Source organism: Tamandua tetradactyla, chromosome 17, assembly GCF_023851605.1.
Source record: "Tamandua tetradactyla isolate mTamTet1 chromosome 17, mTamTet1.pri, whole genome shotgun sequence".
Classification (NCBI taxonomy): Eukaryota; Metazoa; Chordata; class Mammalia; order Pilosa; family Myrmecophagidae; genus Tamandua; species Tamandua tetradactyla.
Window position 1 is genome coordinate 26,032,239 of NC_135343.1, and position 13,156 is coordinate 26,045,394.

At 38.6% G+C, this 13,156-nt stretch overlaps 1 protein-coding gene across 2 annotated transcripts in view; it reads right to left on the reverse strand.

The window, feature by feature from the left end:
• The window catches only part of ASB3 (ankyrin repeat and SOCS box containing 3), a 173,761-nt gene that overhangs the window by 132,050 nt on the left and 28,555 nt on the right, over positions 1 to 13,156 (reverse strand). The gene's annotated exons all lie outside the window — the stretch shown is intronic.

Below are 13,156 nucleotides of genomic sequence, written 5' to 3' on the forward strand. Positions count from 1 at the left end.
ATTCAATTTTAGTCTAAATTAATAAAAGCTATATATAACATTTCTAAATGGCAAGTCAAAGCAAAGTCAGCAGGAAAGCCCTGAGGGCTTTCATCTGGCTTAAAATGTAATGTGATACATGCTACAATAGGAGTGAGCCTTGAAAACAGTATGCTAAGTGAAATAAGCCAGGTGAAAAGGATGAATCAACTTAAATGACTAAGCAGCTTCATAGAGACAAAAAATAGATTAGAGGTTACCATGGGCTGGGGTAGGAGGTATAAGGAGTTATTCTTAATGGGTCAAGAATTCTGTTTTGGGTGAAGAAAAAGTTTTAGTATTAAAAGGTGACAATAGTAGCACAATATTGTAAAAGTAATGCCACTGAATTGTTTTCTGAAAACTGGCAAATTTTATATATATGTGGAAATATTTTAATTACATATGTATCACCACAATTTAAAAAAACATTAAAAACAAAAAAAAAGTAGAATGACACAAAACAAGTGAGGAAAGTAGGACTAAACAGAAGGGAACTATAAACCTGAAGGAAGAAATATATTAAGGAGGAGGTATATATAAGTTCAGAAGATATGTACAAGTCTAATCATGTGGCTATTATGTATCCTTAAACACACTGTATCTGTTAACTTAGCAAGCAGAAAGAGAAGTTAGGATTGAAGGGAGGGAACGGTTACATGATGATAAAACCTATCTTTCAAGTATGAACTGGAATATTTCTCAGCTGAAATACGATCTCTTATTACCAAAAAAACAGTTTCTTACCTCTTCTCCTTGTCTCTAATCTCTTTTCCTCTTTCTAGTACACTATCTACTGTGCACTCAGAATTATCTTCATAAAATATGGAACTAAACAAGTCAGTAATCAAAAATACACCTCCCCCATACAAAATAAAGTCCAAATTCCTTGATGTCACAAGATGGTGTCAGCATATTTGTAAAGTTTCATCTCCCACTAATACACCCCATACCCCAGTCATAACTACCTTCCTCATTCTTTAAGACCCAGCTCATAAGGGACTAATGGTATGTGGAAGCAATGACTATGCCTCAAGGACCACCAAGATGAATATGTCCCAACTATCAAGAACCACATTTGGTGGGAAGACACACATGCAAACAAATTAATGTTATTTAGCAAAAGGATGTGATATAAAATGCAAGCAGAATACAGACAGGCAAATTATTAATTCAAACTACTAAGATGAGAGAAAGCTTCACAGAAAAAAATAGGTACGGAAGACTTCCAGGGAAATGGCTGACTAGGGAGTTGCGGGTTTACTTCTCTCCCAGAAAAACGAGACAAGCAGAAACTGTCCAGAACAATGGTTCTGGAGGTCAGGAGGAGTATTTGTGTATCACCCCTGACTGGACCCTCTCCCGCATCCCCACTCAATACCCTCCACACAGCACGCAGAACTGCCCCAATGCGACCCACCTCTCCACACAAATGTAGTCTTCCCCCAATCCTCCACAGAACCATGCATTCACGTCTAGCCCCTCAACCCCCACTTCCCCCTCCCTGTTCTCTGCAGGGAGGCACCTACATATCTGGGCCACACCTGCCTCCAAGCCCATACACACGTGCAACCCAACCCACCCCACCCATCCCTGAGTTCTGTGCATGTGTACATTAGAGTCCAGCCCCCTAGACCCGCACACACATACACTCCTGCCATGCCCACCCCCAGCTCATGGCAAGCACTGACCTGCAATCCAGGCCACACCCACCCCCGGCCCACACAGCTGCAACCCTGCCCCACTGCCTCTGAACTCTGCGTACACGCATACTAGGGCTCTGTCCCCATACCTGGGCACACCAGGGCCACGCACATGCACAACCACGTCCTCATCGCCAAGCACACACACATCCATGCACCAACCTCTTGACCCCTGCCCCACACATGTGCACAAATTAACCCCACCCATGAGCACAAGCACCCTGGTTCCACACCTGGCAGGTGTTCACATGCGCATCTGAGCCACATAGTCCCTGCCTTCACACACATGCACCCCTGCCCCATCCCACTCACACCTACACACCTCCGCCAGGGCCCTGCACAACATCACCCACCTCTGACCCACATCCTGCAAACCCTGCGACTTGTGCCCCGCCCCTGCACATTCACCACAAGCCACGCGACTTCTGCGCCACCCCTGTATATTCATGCATCCACATCCTAGCCCCCCTAGACTCCTCCCCGTGCACAAGGACATACCCACACCCTGCCCTCCCTATGCCCTGATCTCTGTACCCTGTACCCCACACCCTGATACCCACAACCCCCAGGCCCATGCACCCACCCACATCCTACCCATGCACCAGCCCCCATGCATCCACACAGGTGACTCCATCCACCTCCCACTGCACCCTACTTCCGTGTCCCCAACGCTGCACCCTGCTCCTGCATGCCAAGGCTTCCCTGAGCTGTACTCTGCCTCTACACCCTAGCACCACTTCGGCACAACCTTCCACAACACACTGCACACTCACAGGCACTAGTGTAGCATCCCCAACCCAGGTCTATATCTGTGCCACAACCCATCAACACATTGTTGTGCCCCACCCAACACCCTTCTCCATACTCATCCTGCAAATACAAAGCTTTAGACTACTAAATGAAATCAATGTTCAAAGTAAGCCTATCAAGATATTTACATGTCCCAAAGGCAACAGAAGATCACTAAGCATATGAAGATGCAGACAGATATAGCTCAGCCTAATGACCAAATTAAAACATCAGAGAAGACACAGACTTTGGAACAATTAATCAAAGATGTTCATATAACTCTACTAAATACAACACATGGATTGGCTAATGACATAAAGCAGATCAAGAAGACCATAGAAGAACATGAAGAGGTATTTGAAAGAATAAATAGAAAAATAGCAAAATAAAAAATACACTAGAGGCGCACAAAAGCAGATTAAAAGACGAAAGAATAAGTGAACCAGAAGACAAGACAATTGATTTCAACACACAAAAGAGCAAATGGCAAAAAAAAAAAAAAGATGGAAAATTTTGAACCGGAAATTAGAGAAATGATGGAAAAAAGAAGGTGCACAAATATAAGAATCATCAGTGAGCCAGGTGGAGAAGAGAAGAGTACAGGGCTAGGAAGATCAGTGGAGGATATAATGGGGAAAAACTTCCCAGCCCTTTTAAAGGACATAAGTATGCATATCAAGGAATCTCAATGAACTCCAAATAGAATAAAACCAAACTGGCCTTCTCCGACACACACACTAATCAGTCTGTCAAATGTTTAAGAGAAGCAGAAAATCCTGAAATCTACTACATACAAGGGAAACCACATAAGACTGAGTTTGGATTACTCAAGTGGGGCTATGGAGGTGAGAACACAGTGGTATGATAATGAAGATCCTGAAAGATAAAGGCTTCCAGCCAAGAATTCTGTATCCAGCCAAACTATCATTCAAAACTGAGGGAGAGATTAAAATTTTCACAGACATATAGATGTTGAGAGAATCTGTCAATAACAGACCGGTCCCATAGAAATGCTAAAGAATTCTGCCGGTGCAAAAAAAAAAAAAAAAGACAGGAAAGGGAGATCTCGAGTGGGGCCAAAGAATTAAAGAGTACAAGTAGGGGTAACTTACAGGATAAAAAGAGAAAGAGGGAAAAGGATATATAGATCTGACAAATAAAATCCAAAGAATAAGATGATGGATTCAAGAAATGCCTTTACAGTACTAAATTCAAATGTTACATGACTAAATTTACCAATTAAAAGATATGGATTGGGGGGTAAGGGTGCATGGGTAGTTCAGTGGTAGAATTCTTGCCTGCATGTGGGAGAACGGGGTTCAATTCCCAGCCCCTGCACTTCTAAGAAAAGAAAAAAATCAACAAATGGTGCTGTAATAACAGCATACTCACATGGAAAAAGAATGAACTATGACCCCTACATTACTGCATACAAAAAAAGTAAAAATATAAATATAAAAAAATGTTGAAAAAATTGGCAGAATGGATTAAGAACTATAATCCAGCTATACATTGTTTACAAGATACTCATTTTAGACACAAGGATACACATAGACTGAAAGTGAAAGATGGAGAGAGATGGGGCAAGATGGCAACTTAGTGAGGTGTAGAATTTAGTTTGTCCTCCAGACCGGCTAGTAAATAACCAGGAACAGTACAGAACAATTGCTGGGGCTACATCAGTGACCAGACACACTGAAAACTTTCCATCTCTTAATGAAAGACATAAAATTATAGATCCAAGAAGTACAGCATACCCCAAACAGAAGAGATCCAAATAGAAATACTCCAAGACACATACTAATCAGACTCTCAGATGTCAAAGAGAAAAAGAGAATTTTGAAAGCAGCAAGAGAAAAGCAACTCATCACATACAAGGGAAGCCCAACTATGTAATGATATTGTGAGCCATTGATTGTAAGTCATGTATAGAATGTTTGCATGTTAAGAATGTTTATATGTTTGTATGCTAAGACTTATCAATAATAATATTAACAGCAGTCACATTTTTCTTAACATTATTAAAAGAAATTAAAGAATATCTAAATAAGTGTAAAGACACTCCCTCCTCATGGATGGGAAGGTTAAGTGTAGTTAAGATGTCAATTCTACCAAAATTGATTCAACGCAGTACCAGTCAAAATTCCAACAACCTACTTTGAAGACTTGGAAAAGCTAGTTACCAAATTCATCTGGAAGGGAAAGAGATTCTGAATAGCGAAAAGCATCCTAAAAAAGAAGAACAAAGTGGGAGGATGAACACTTCCTGATTTTAAAACTTTTTGTAAAGCCACAGTAGTCAAAACAACATGTTACTGGCACAAAGAAAGAAGTATTGACCAATGGAACTGAATTGAGAGCACAGAAATAGACCACCACATTGTGGTCAAATGATCTTTCACAAGGCCCTTAAATCCACTGAACTGGGACAAAACAGCCTTTCAATAAACAGGCATGGGAGAAGTGGATATCAATAGCCAAAAGAATAAAAAGAGGGCTCTTCCCTTACATCCGAAACAAAAATTAACTCAAAGTGAATCAAACACCTAAATATTAGAATCAGTACCATACAGCTCCTACAAGAAAATGTATGGAAGCATCTTCAAGAACTAGTAATAAAAAGTAGCTTCCTAAACTCTACACCCAAAGCACAAGCAACGGAAGAAAAAAATAGATAAATCAGAACTCCTCAAAATCAAATGCTTTGGGGCCTCAAAAGACTTTGTCAAAAAGGTGAAGAGGCAGCCAACTCAATGGGAGAAAATATTTGTAAATCACACATCAGATAAAGGTTTGATATCTTATATACATAAAGAAATCATACAACTCAATAACAAAAGAACAAACACAACCCAATTATAAAATGGGCTAAAGATATAAATAGATATTTTTCTGAAGAGCAAACACGGATGGCTAAAAAGTACATGCTATAAGGCAAATGCAAATCAAGACTCCAATGAGATGCCACCTCACACCTGTAAGAATGGCTGCTATTAAGCAACAGGAAACTACAAATATTGGAGAGGATGTGGACAAATTAGGACATTTATGCACTGCTGGTGGGAATTTATAATGGTACAGTTGCTATGAAAGACAGTCTGGCAATTACTAAGAAAACTAAACATCAAGTTGCCCTATGACCTGGCAATACCACTACTCAGTATATACCCAGAAAAGCTGAAAGCAGTGACAAAGATAGACATTTGCACACCGATGTTCATAGCAGCATTATTCACAATTGCCAAAAGATGGAAACAATCCAAGTGCCCATCAACAGACAAGTGGATTAACAAAATGTGGGATACACATACGATGGACTATTATGCAATAGTAAGACAAAATGATGTACTGAACCACATGAAAAGATGGATGAAACTTGAGGACATAATGCTGAGTAAAATAAGTCAGACACAAACAGAAAGATAATGTATGACTCCACTTTTATGACCACGATAAAGGTAAATCAGAGGCTTATAATTCAGAATATAGGGGACTTAGAGAAACATGGAATCTAGATATGGTGAATGGTTAGCTAATGAGGTTGAATTTAAATGTAAAGGAATAGATGGAAACGAAGACGGTTCACTGTGGGTCTATAAGTAATATTACCACATTGAAGGTGAACATAACTGAAAGGGGTTGTGTCCCACAACTGTCACACCGATTAACACAACAAATATAAATAAGTTCTTGCATAAACTACTGTAAAGGTATGAATATTGTAAAAGAGCATATAATTTCAAGATATAGAGAGAAAACTGCTATTGCATTCTATGGGCTATTTTTAAGAGGAAAACATCAAAAGTACCACAGCAACACTAGGGGTAAATAATGGGGGGAGGGACAAGTGTTAAAAGGAGGTTTGGATTTTCTCCTGTTTGTTTACTGGTTATCCTTCTCTTGGGAACAATGAAATTATCTAAAATTGAGAGTGTTGATGGACTGTTGACTCTGGACATTATACAAGAGGCCCAATGAATGGAGGTAACAAGGAAAGCCTGACTGAGAAGTAAATTGGCAAACAATGGTGTACACATATGATCAAATATTGTGCTGCAACAAAAAGGAACAAATTTGTGAGGCATGCAACACTGTGAATGAACCTGTGGGACATTTGGTGAGGCAAAATAACCCAGAAACATTTAGGAAGCTACCTCCTATTACTAGATCTTGAAGATGATTCCCTACATTTTCTTCCGGAAGCTTTATGATGATAGTTCTCATATTTAGATGTGTGAACCACTTTGAGTTGTACAGATCTATATGTCCCTCTGATTAACAGCAGAAATATAAATAAGTTCTTGCGATAACTAGGTATGATTCATGTACAGAGAGTGTTTAAGTCCAGGGTACAGGGGGGAAACTGCTATTGCATGCTATGGGCTATGTTTAACAGGAAAATACCGGCAACACCAGGAGTAAATAGTGGGGGCAAGGACAAGAGTTAAGGGGAAGTCTGGATTTTCTATTTGGTGAGGGTGTGTTTATTGGTTATTGTTCTCTTGGGAGCAATGAAATTACCTAAAACTGAAAGTGTTGATAGACTATGGACTTTGGGCATTTACATGATGCCTAATGAATGCAGGTGGCTGAAGGATGCACCAACTGAGAAATATATTGGCGAACCATGGTGTTTACATATGATCGACTATTGTGCTAGTACAAAAAGGAACAAAGTTGTGAGCCATGCAATGATGTGAATGAACCTGTGGGACATTTGTGAGGCAAAATAAGTCAGAAACAAAAGAACAACTATTGTATGGTTTCCTTTAGAAAATGCTTATAAGAAAACAGAGGCCTAGATTGTTAGCTTTTATAGCAGACACATTTAATATGATATGGTAATTATTATTTCTGGGTTTTGAGAGGCTATTTTATATATGTATAACCTGGTATTTGGAGATAAGAATAAAGCCGATCAGGTCAGGATTAAATAATTCAGAATTCGGGGTAAGGAAGACATTGACTATATTTTAGAACCACATCTACTCTTTGAGACCAAAGGAAGAAAGGTTTATTTTGTCTGAAATCTAAATAGTCTGTAGCACATAATCTAACTCAACCTGTCTGGACAGTTCATTTGAACAACTGAAACCCAGAAGCCCAGAATAAGAATGAGGGCCTTTACTCCTGCATAGCTTAATGTAATGCCTAGATACAGCTCAGAGTATATTAAGCAGATAGTCAAAAAGTTTTGGCAAAGTCCCTTGAAGGATGAGAGAAAAAAGTTGAAGTATTCAACTTTACCACTGAGAATCACTGATACTGTGTCAACCTTAGGGACATGCAAATCAATAGGACAAGCACTTGATCTTGCGGCTTACTCTTGGGAAGCTTATGTAGGTAGCGGAGAAGCATAGCCTATACTCATATATGCCAAGAGTTACTTCTGGAGGACCTCTTTTGTTGCTCAGATGTGGCCTCACTCTCTCTAAGCCCAACTCTGAAAGTGAAATCATTGCCCTCCCCAATATGTGGGACATGACATCCATAGGTGAAAGTCTCCCTGGCAGCATGGGAGTCAGGCACCGTAGGATCAACAACTTCATCCTGACCAAAAGGGGGAAAGGAGTGCAACTAACAGTATCAGTGGCAGATAGAGTTCAAATAGTCGAGAGGCTACTCTGGAGGTATACTAGCTATCATAACCTTCCAAACCCCAACCAGGACCATTCCAGCCAATCACAAAGAATACTTAGGGCAATATATAAGATTCTACAAAGGTTCCATGCACTAGGGTAATTTTCCAGAAGTCTACAATCTCCATATGGGTCCCTGGACCACATAAGTACTGAAACCTAGAGGGCCAGCCTCTCCAGAATATCAGCTAGTTCCATCTCCCTACCCCATATAACAGACAGCCCCTTCCAACACGAAAAAGTTAGTATGGCCATAGCCCAAATATACCTAAAGAGTAGGATAGAAAGACCAAAGGTGATAGTGGAGTTATATAGAAAAGGTAGGGTGTAACAAATGAATATGATTGCCGAATCACTAAATTGATACTTCTTTTAATCTCCAGTATCTTAGAGCAGCTAGAACTACTAACTAACATTGTACAATTGTACCCATACCAAACTCTGAAATCTGTTCTACAAGTAATCGTTGCACTGTACTTTGAAATTTATAGCTTTTTTTGTATATATGTTATTTTTCACAAAAAAGAGAAAAAAAGTCAATTTTGCTGATAAAAAAATATTTATTCCTTCTAGCCTCCTATATTCTGGAGCAGCTACAAGATAAATCTGAGATGAAAGCATGGTAGCCCATGACAAATGCTGGGATCTGTCCTGTAACTACTTGCTGAAGAGTGCTTTGAAAACCATTGGTTTTTCCTTTCTTCACTTTGTATAATATATTATACAATTTTAAAAAGTTAAAAAAAAAATTAGACATAAGAATCACCCACAAAGAACCTCTTTTGTTGCTCAGATGAGGCCTCTCTCTCTCTCCCTCTAAGGTGACATGGCAAGCGAACTCACTGCCCTCCCCCTCTATGTGGGACATGACTCCCAGGGATCTGAAACTCCCTGGCAACATGGGACAGAAATCCTGGGATGAGCTGGGACTTGGCATCAAGGGATTGAGAAAACTTTCTCAACCCAAAGGGGAAAGAGCAAAATGAGACAAATAAAGTGCCAGTGGCTGAGAGATTTCAAACAGAGTTGAGAGGTTATCCTGGAGGTTATTCTTATGCATTATATAGCTATCCCCTTTTTAGTTTATGGTGTATTGGAGTGGCTAGAGGGAACTACAAGAAATTGGGGAGCTGCAACAGTTCCAGTAGCATGTTTCTTGAAGATGACTGTACAATGATAAAGCTTTTACAATGTGACTATGTGATTGTGAAAACCATGTGTCTGATGCTTCTTTTATCTAGGGTATGGACAGATGAGTAAAAAATATGGATAAAAAATAAATAATAGGGGGAAAAAGGTTAAAGTAAATTGATTAAATTGAAATACTAGTGGTCAATGAAAGGGAGGGGTAAGGAGTATGGTATGTATGAATTTTTTCTTTTGTATTTCTTTTGCTGAAGAGATTCAAATGTTCAAAAAAAATGATCATGGTGATGAATACACAACTATGTGATGATATTATGAGCCAGTGATTGTACACCATGTATAAAATGTTTATGTGTCAAGAATGCTTGTATGCTTGTTTGTTAAGGATAATAAAAATATTTTAAAAAAATAAATTTAAAAAAGAGTATCAGCAAAATCCCTTGAGGCATGAGAGAAAAAATACAGAACTATTCAACTTTACCACTGGGAAATCCCTGATACTGTGGAAAACATTAGGACACCTAAATCAATAGGCCAAGCCCTTGATCTTGAGACTTGCTCTTGTGAAGCTTACATATGTAGTGGAGAAGCTTAGCCTACCTTTAGGTACGCCTAGGAGTTACTTTGAGAGGACTTCTTTTGTTGCTCAGATGTGGCCTCTTTCTCTCTCTCTCTAAGCCCAACTCTGCAACTGAAATCATTGCCCTCCCCCCTATGCGGGACATGACATCCAGAGATGAAAGTCTCCTGGTGGGATGGGAGATGACTCCCAGGGAGATGGGAGATGACTCCCAGGGATGTGCCTGGCCCTGGCACCATGGGATCAACAATGCCATCTTGACCAAAAGGGGGAAAAGAAGTGTAACAAATAAGGTATCAGGTATTACTGGCTGAGAAAGTTCAAATAGAGCTGAGAGGCTATTCTGGTGGTCCCACTTATGTAAGTTTATACATTGCTACCTAACATAGCTTGCCAAACCCCAATCAAAACTCTGCAATCCTAAAGAACACCTAGGGCATTATATAAGATTCTACAAAGGTTTCATGCACTAGGGTAACTTCCAGCAACCTACAACTTCCAGATGGGTCCCTGAACCAAGTAAGTCCTGAAATGCAGAAGGGCCAGCCTCTCCAGAACATCAACTAGTTCCATCCCCATCCCATATTACTGACAGCCCTTTCCAACATGAAAAAGTTAGAATGGACATAGTCCAAACACCCCTAAAGAGTGGGGTAGAAAAATTAAAGGTGATTGTGGAGTTACACAGAAAAGGAAGGGTTCAACAAATGAGTATGACTGCTGAATCATTATATTGATTTTAGTCTCCAGTATCTTAGAGTAGCTAGAAGTAAAACCTAAATTTGTAGAGCTGTAACCCATACCAAACTCTGAAATCTGTTCTACAACTAACTGTTGTGATGTGCTTGAAATTTATCACTTTTTCAAATATATGTTATTTTTCACACATACAAAAAGTTGATTGGGATGATAAACTCATAGCTATATAATGATATTGTGAACCACTGATTGTATACTTTGGATGATTACATGGTATGTGAATACATAATATGTATCAATAACAAATAAAAAATAAAAATTTTTAATTAATCCATTCCTTTGAGTGGGGAACCATTTTAAGTAGGATCTTTGGTGAGTAGGATCTCAACATAAGTTAAGATGTGACCCACCTCATTCAGGGTAAGTCTTAATCCTCTAGATGAATTTTTTTGTAAGTGGATGAAATTCAAAGAGAAAGATACAGAAGTTGAGAGAAAAAGCCACAGAAATAGAACAAATGTCACAGAACCAAGAAGTTGAAAGCAACAGAACTTGGAAGAGAAGGGAGAGACCAGCAGAAGGCGCCTGTGCCTTGTCAAGTGACAGAGAAGTCCAGGTTTGTTAGCAGCCAGTTTTCAGGAAGAAGGTGTCTCCTTGATGGTATCTTGATTTGGACATTTTTCATGGCCACTGAACTGTAAGCTTGTAAACTAATAAATTTCCATTGTTAAAAGCCAATAATAACATACTAGAGACATACAACCGAAGATTTGAAGGAGAAGAAAGAATCAGCAAGCTAGAAAAGAAAGCAACAAAATTCAAACAGATAAAACAATTGATAGAAAAAAGAGTGGAAAAAACTGAGCAGAGTCTCGAGATTGACAGCACAAAGCATACAACAAGCATATGTGTCATGGTATCCCAGAAGAAGAAGAGAAGGAAAAGGGGACACAGAGAATATCTGAGCAAATAATGACAGAATATTTCCCAACAATTATGAAAGACATGCATATCCATGTCCAAGAAAGACAAAGTACTCAAAATCAAATAAATCAGAATAGATATACTCTAAGACACATACTAACAGAATATCAAATACAAAGATAAACAGATAATTCTGAAAGCAGCAAGAAAAAAGCAATTCATCACATACAAGGGATGTCCATCAGAATAAGTTCCAATTTCTCATAAGAAACCATAAAGATGAGAAGACAGTGGTATAATATATTTAATAACCTGAAAGCGGAAAATTTCCAGCCAAGAATTCTTCATCTGGTAAAACTACCCTTCAAAAATGAGAAAGAATTTAAAATATTCACAGATAAACAAACTGAGAGAGTTCATTAACAAGAGACCTGCCCAACAAGAAATACTAAACGGAGTTCTGCAGGCTGAAAAGAAAAGACAGGAGAAAGAAGCTTGGAAGAAAGTGTAGAAATGAAGAGTATAAGTAAGAGTAACTAAAAGGGCAAAAAGAGAGAAAAAAATGAGACATGACAATAAAAGCCAAAGTACAAAATGGTTGAAGCACTGTCCTAACAATAATAACAATTAATATTAATGGATTAAACTACCAATCAAAAGACACAGATTAGCAGAATGGATTTAAAAACATGGTCCATCTATAAGCTATGTACAAAAGACTCATTTTAGACCCAACGTACGAATTGGATGAAAGTCAATAGCTGGAAAAAGATATTTCATGCAAGCATTAATGGATAATGGAATGAGCTGGAAATTAACAACAGGCAGAAAACTGGAAAATCACAAATACATGGAGGTTAAATAACACACTTTTAAACAACCAGTGGGTCAAAGAAGAAATTGCAAGAGAAATCAGTAAATAACCCAAGATGAAAGAAAACCAAATATAAAAAGTTACAGATGCTACAAAGACAGTGCTGAGAGGGAAATTTATGGTCCTAAATACCTACATTAAAAAAGAAGAACAAGCTGTAATCAAAGACCTAACTGAAGACTTGGAGGAACCAGAAAAAGTACAGCAAACTAATCTGAAAAAAAGGAAAAGCAAAGAATTAACAAAGACTAGGGCAGAAATAAATGAAATTCAGAAGAAAAGAAAAAATCAATAAAAACAAAAGTTGGTTCTATGAGACAATCAATAAAATCTGCAAACCCTTTGCTAGACTGACAGAAAAGAGAGAGAGAAGGTACAAATAAAATAAGAGGGGGATCATTACCACTCATTCAACAGAAATAAAAAGGATCATAAGAGGATACTATGAATAACTGTATGCCAACAAATATGACAACTTAGATGAAATGGACAAATTCCTAAAAACAAACCACCTACAGTGACTCAAGAAGAAACAGAATACCTCAGCAACCCAAACCGTAACAGACTGAATCAGTTATCGAAAACCTCCCAGAAATGGAGCACAGGACCAAATTAATATCAATTCACTAAAACTCTTCCAAAAACTTGAAGAGGAAGGAAGGAACACTATCTAACTCATCCTATGAAGCCTGATAGTACCAAATTATCACCCTAATACCTGATAAATTACTAAAAGAAAAATTTAAAAGGAAATTCATAAACTAAGTATCAAACTGGCACTACT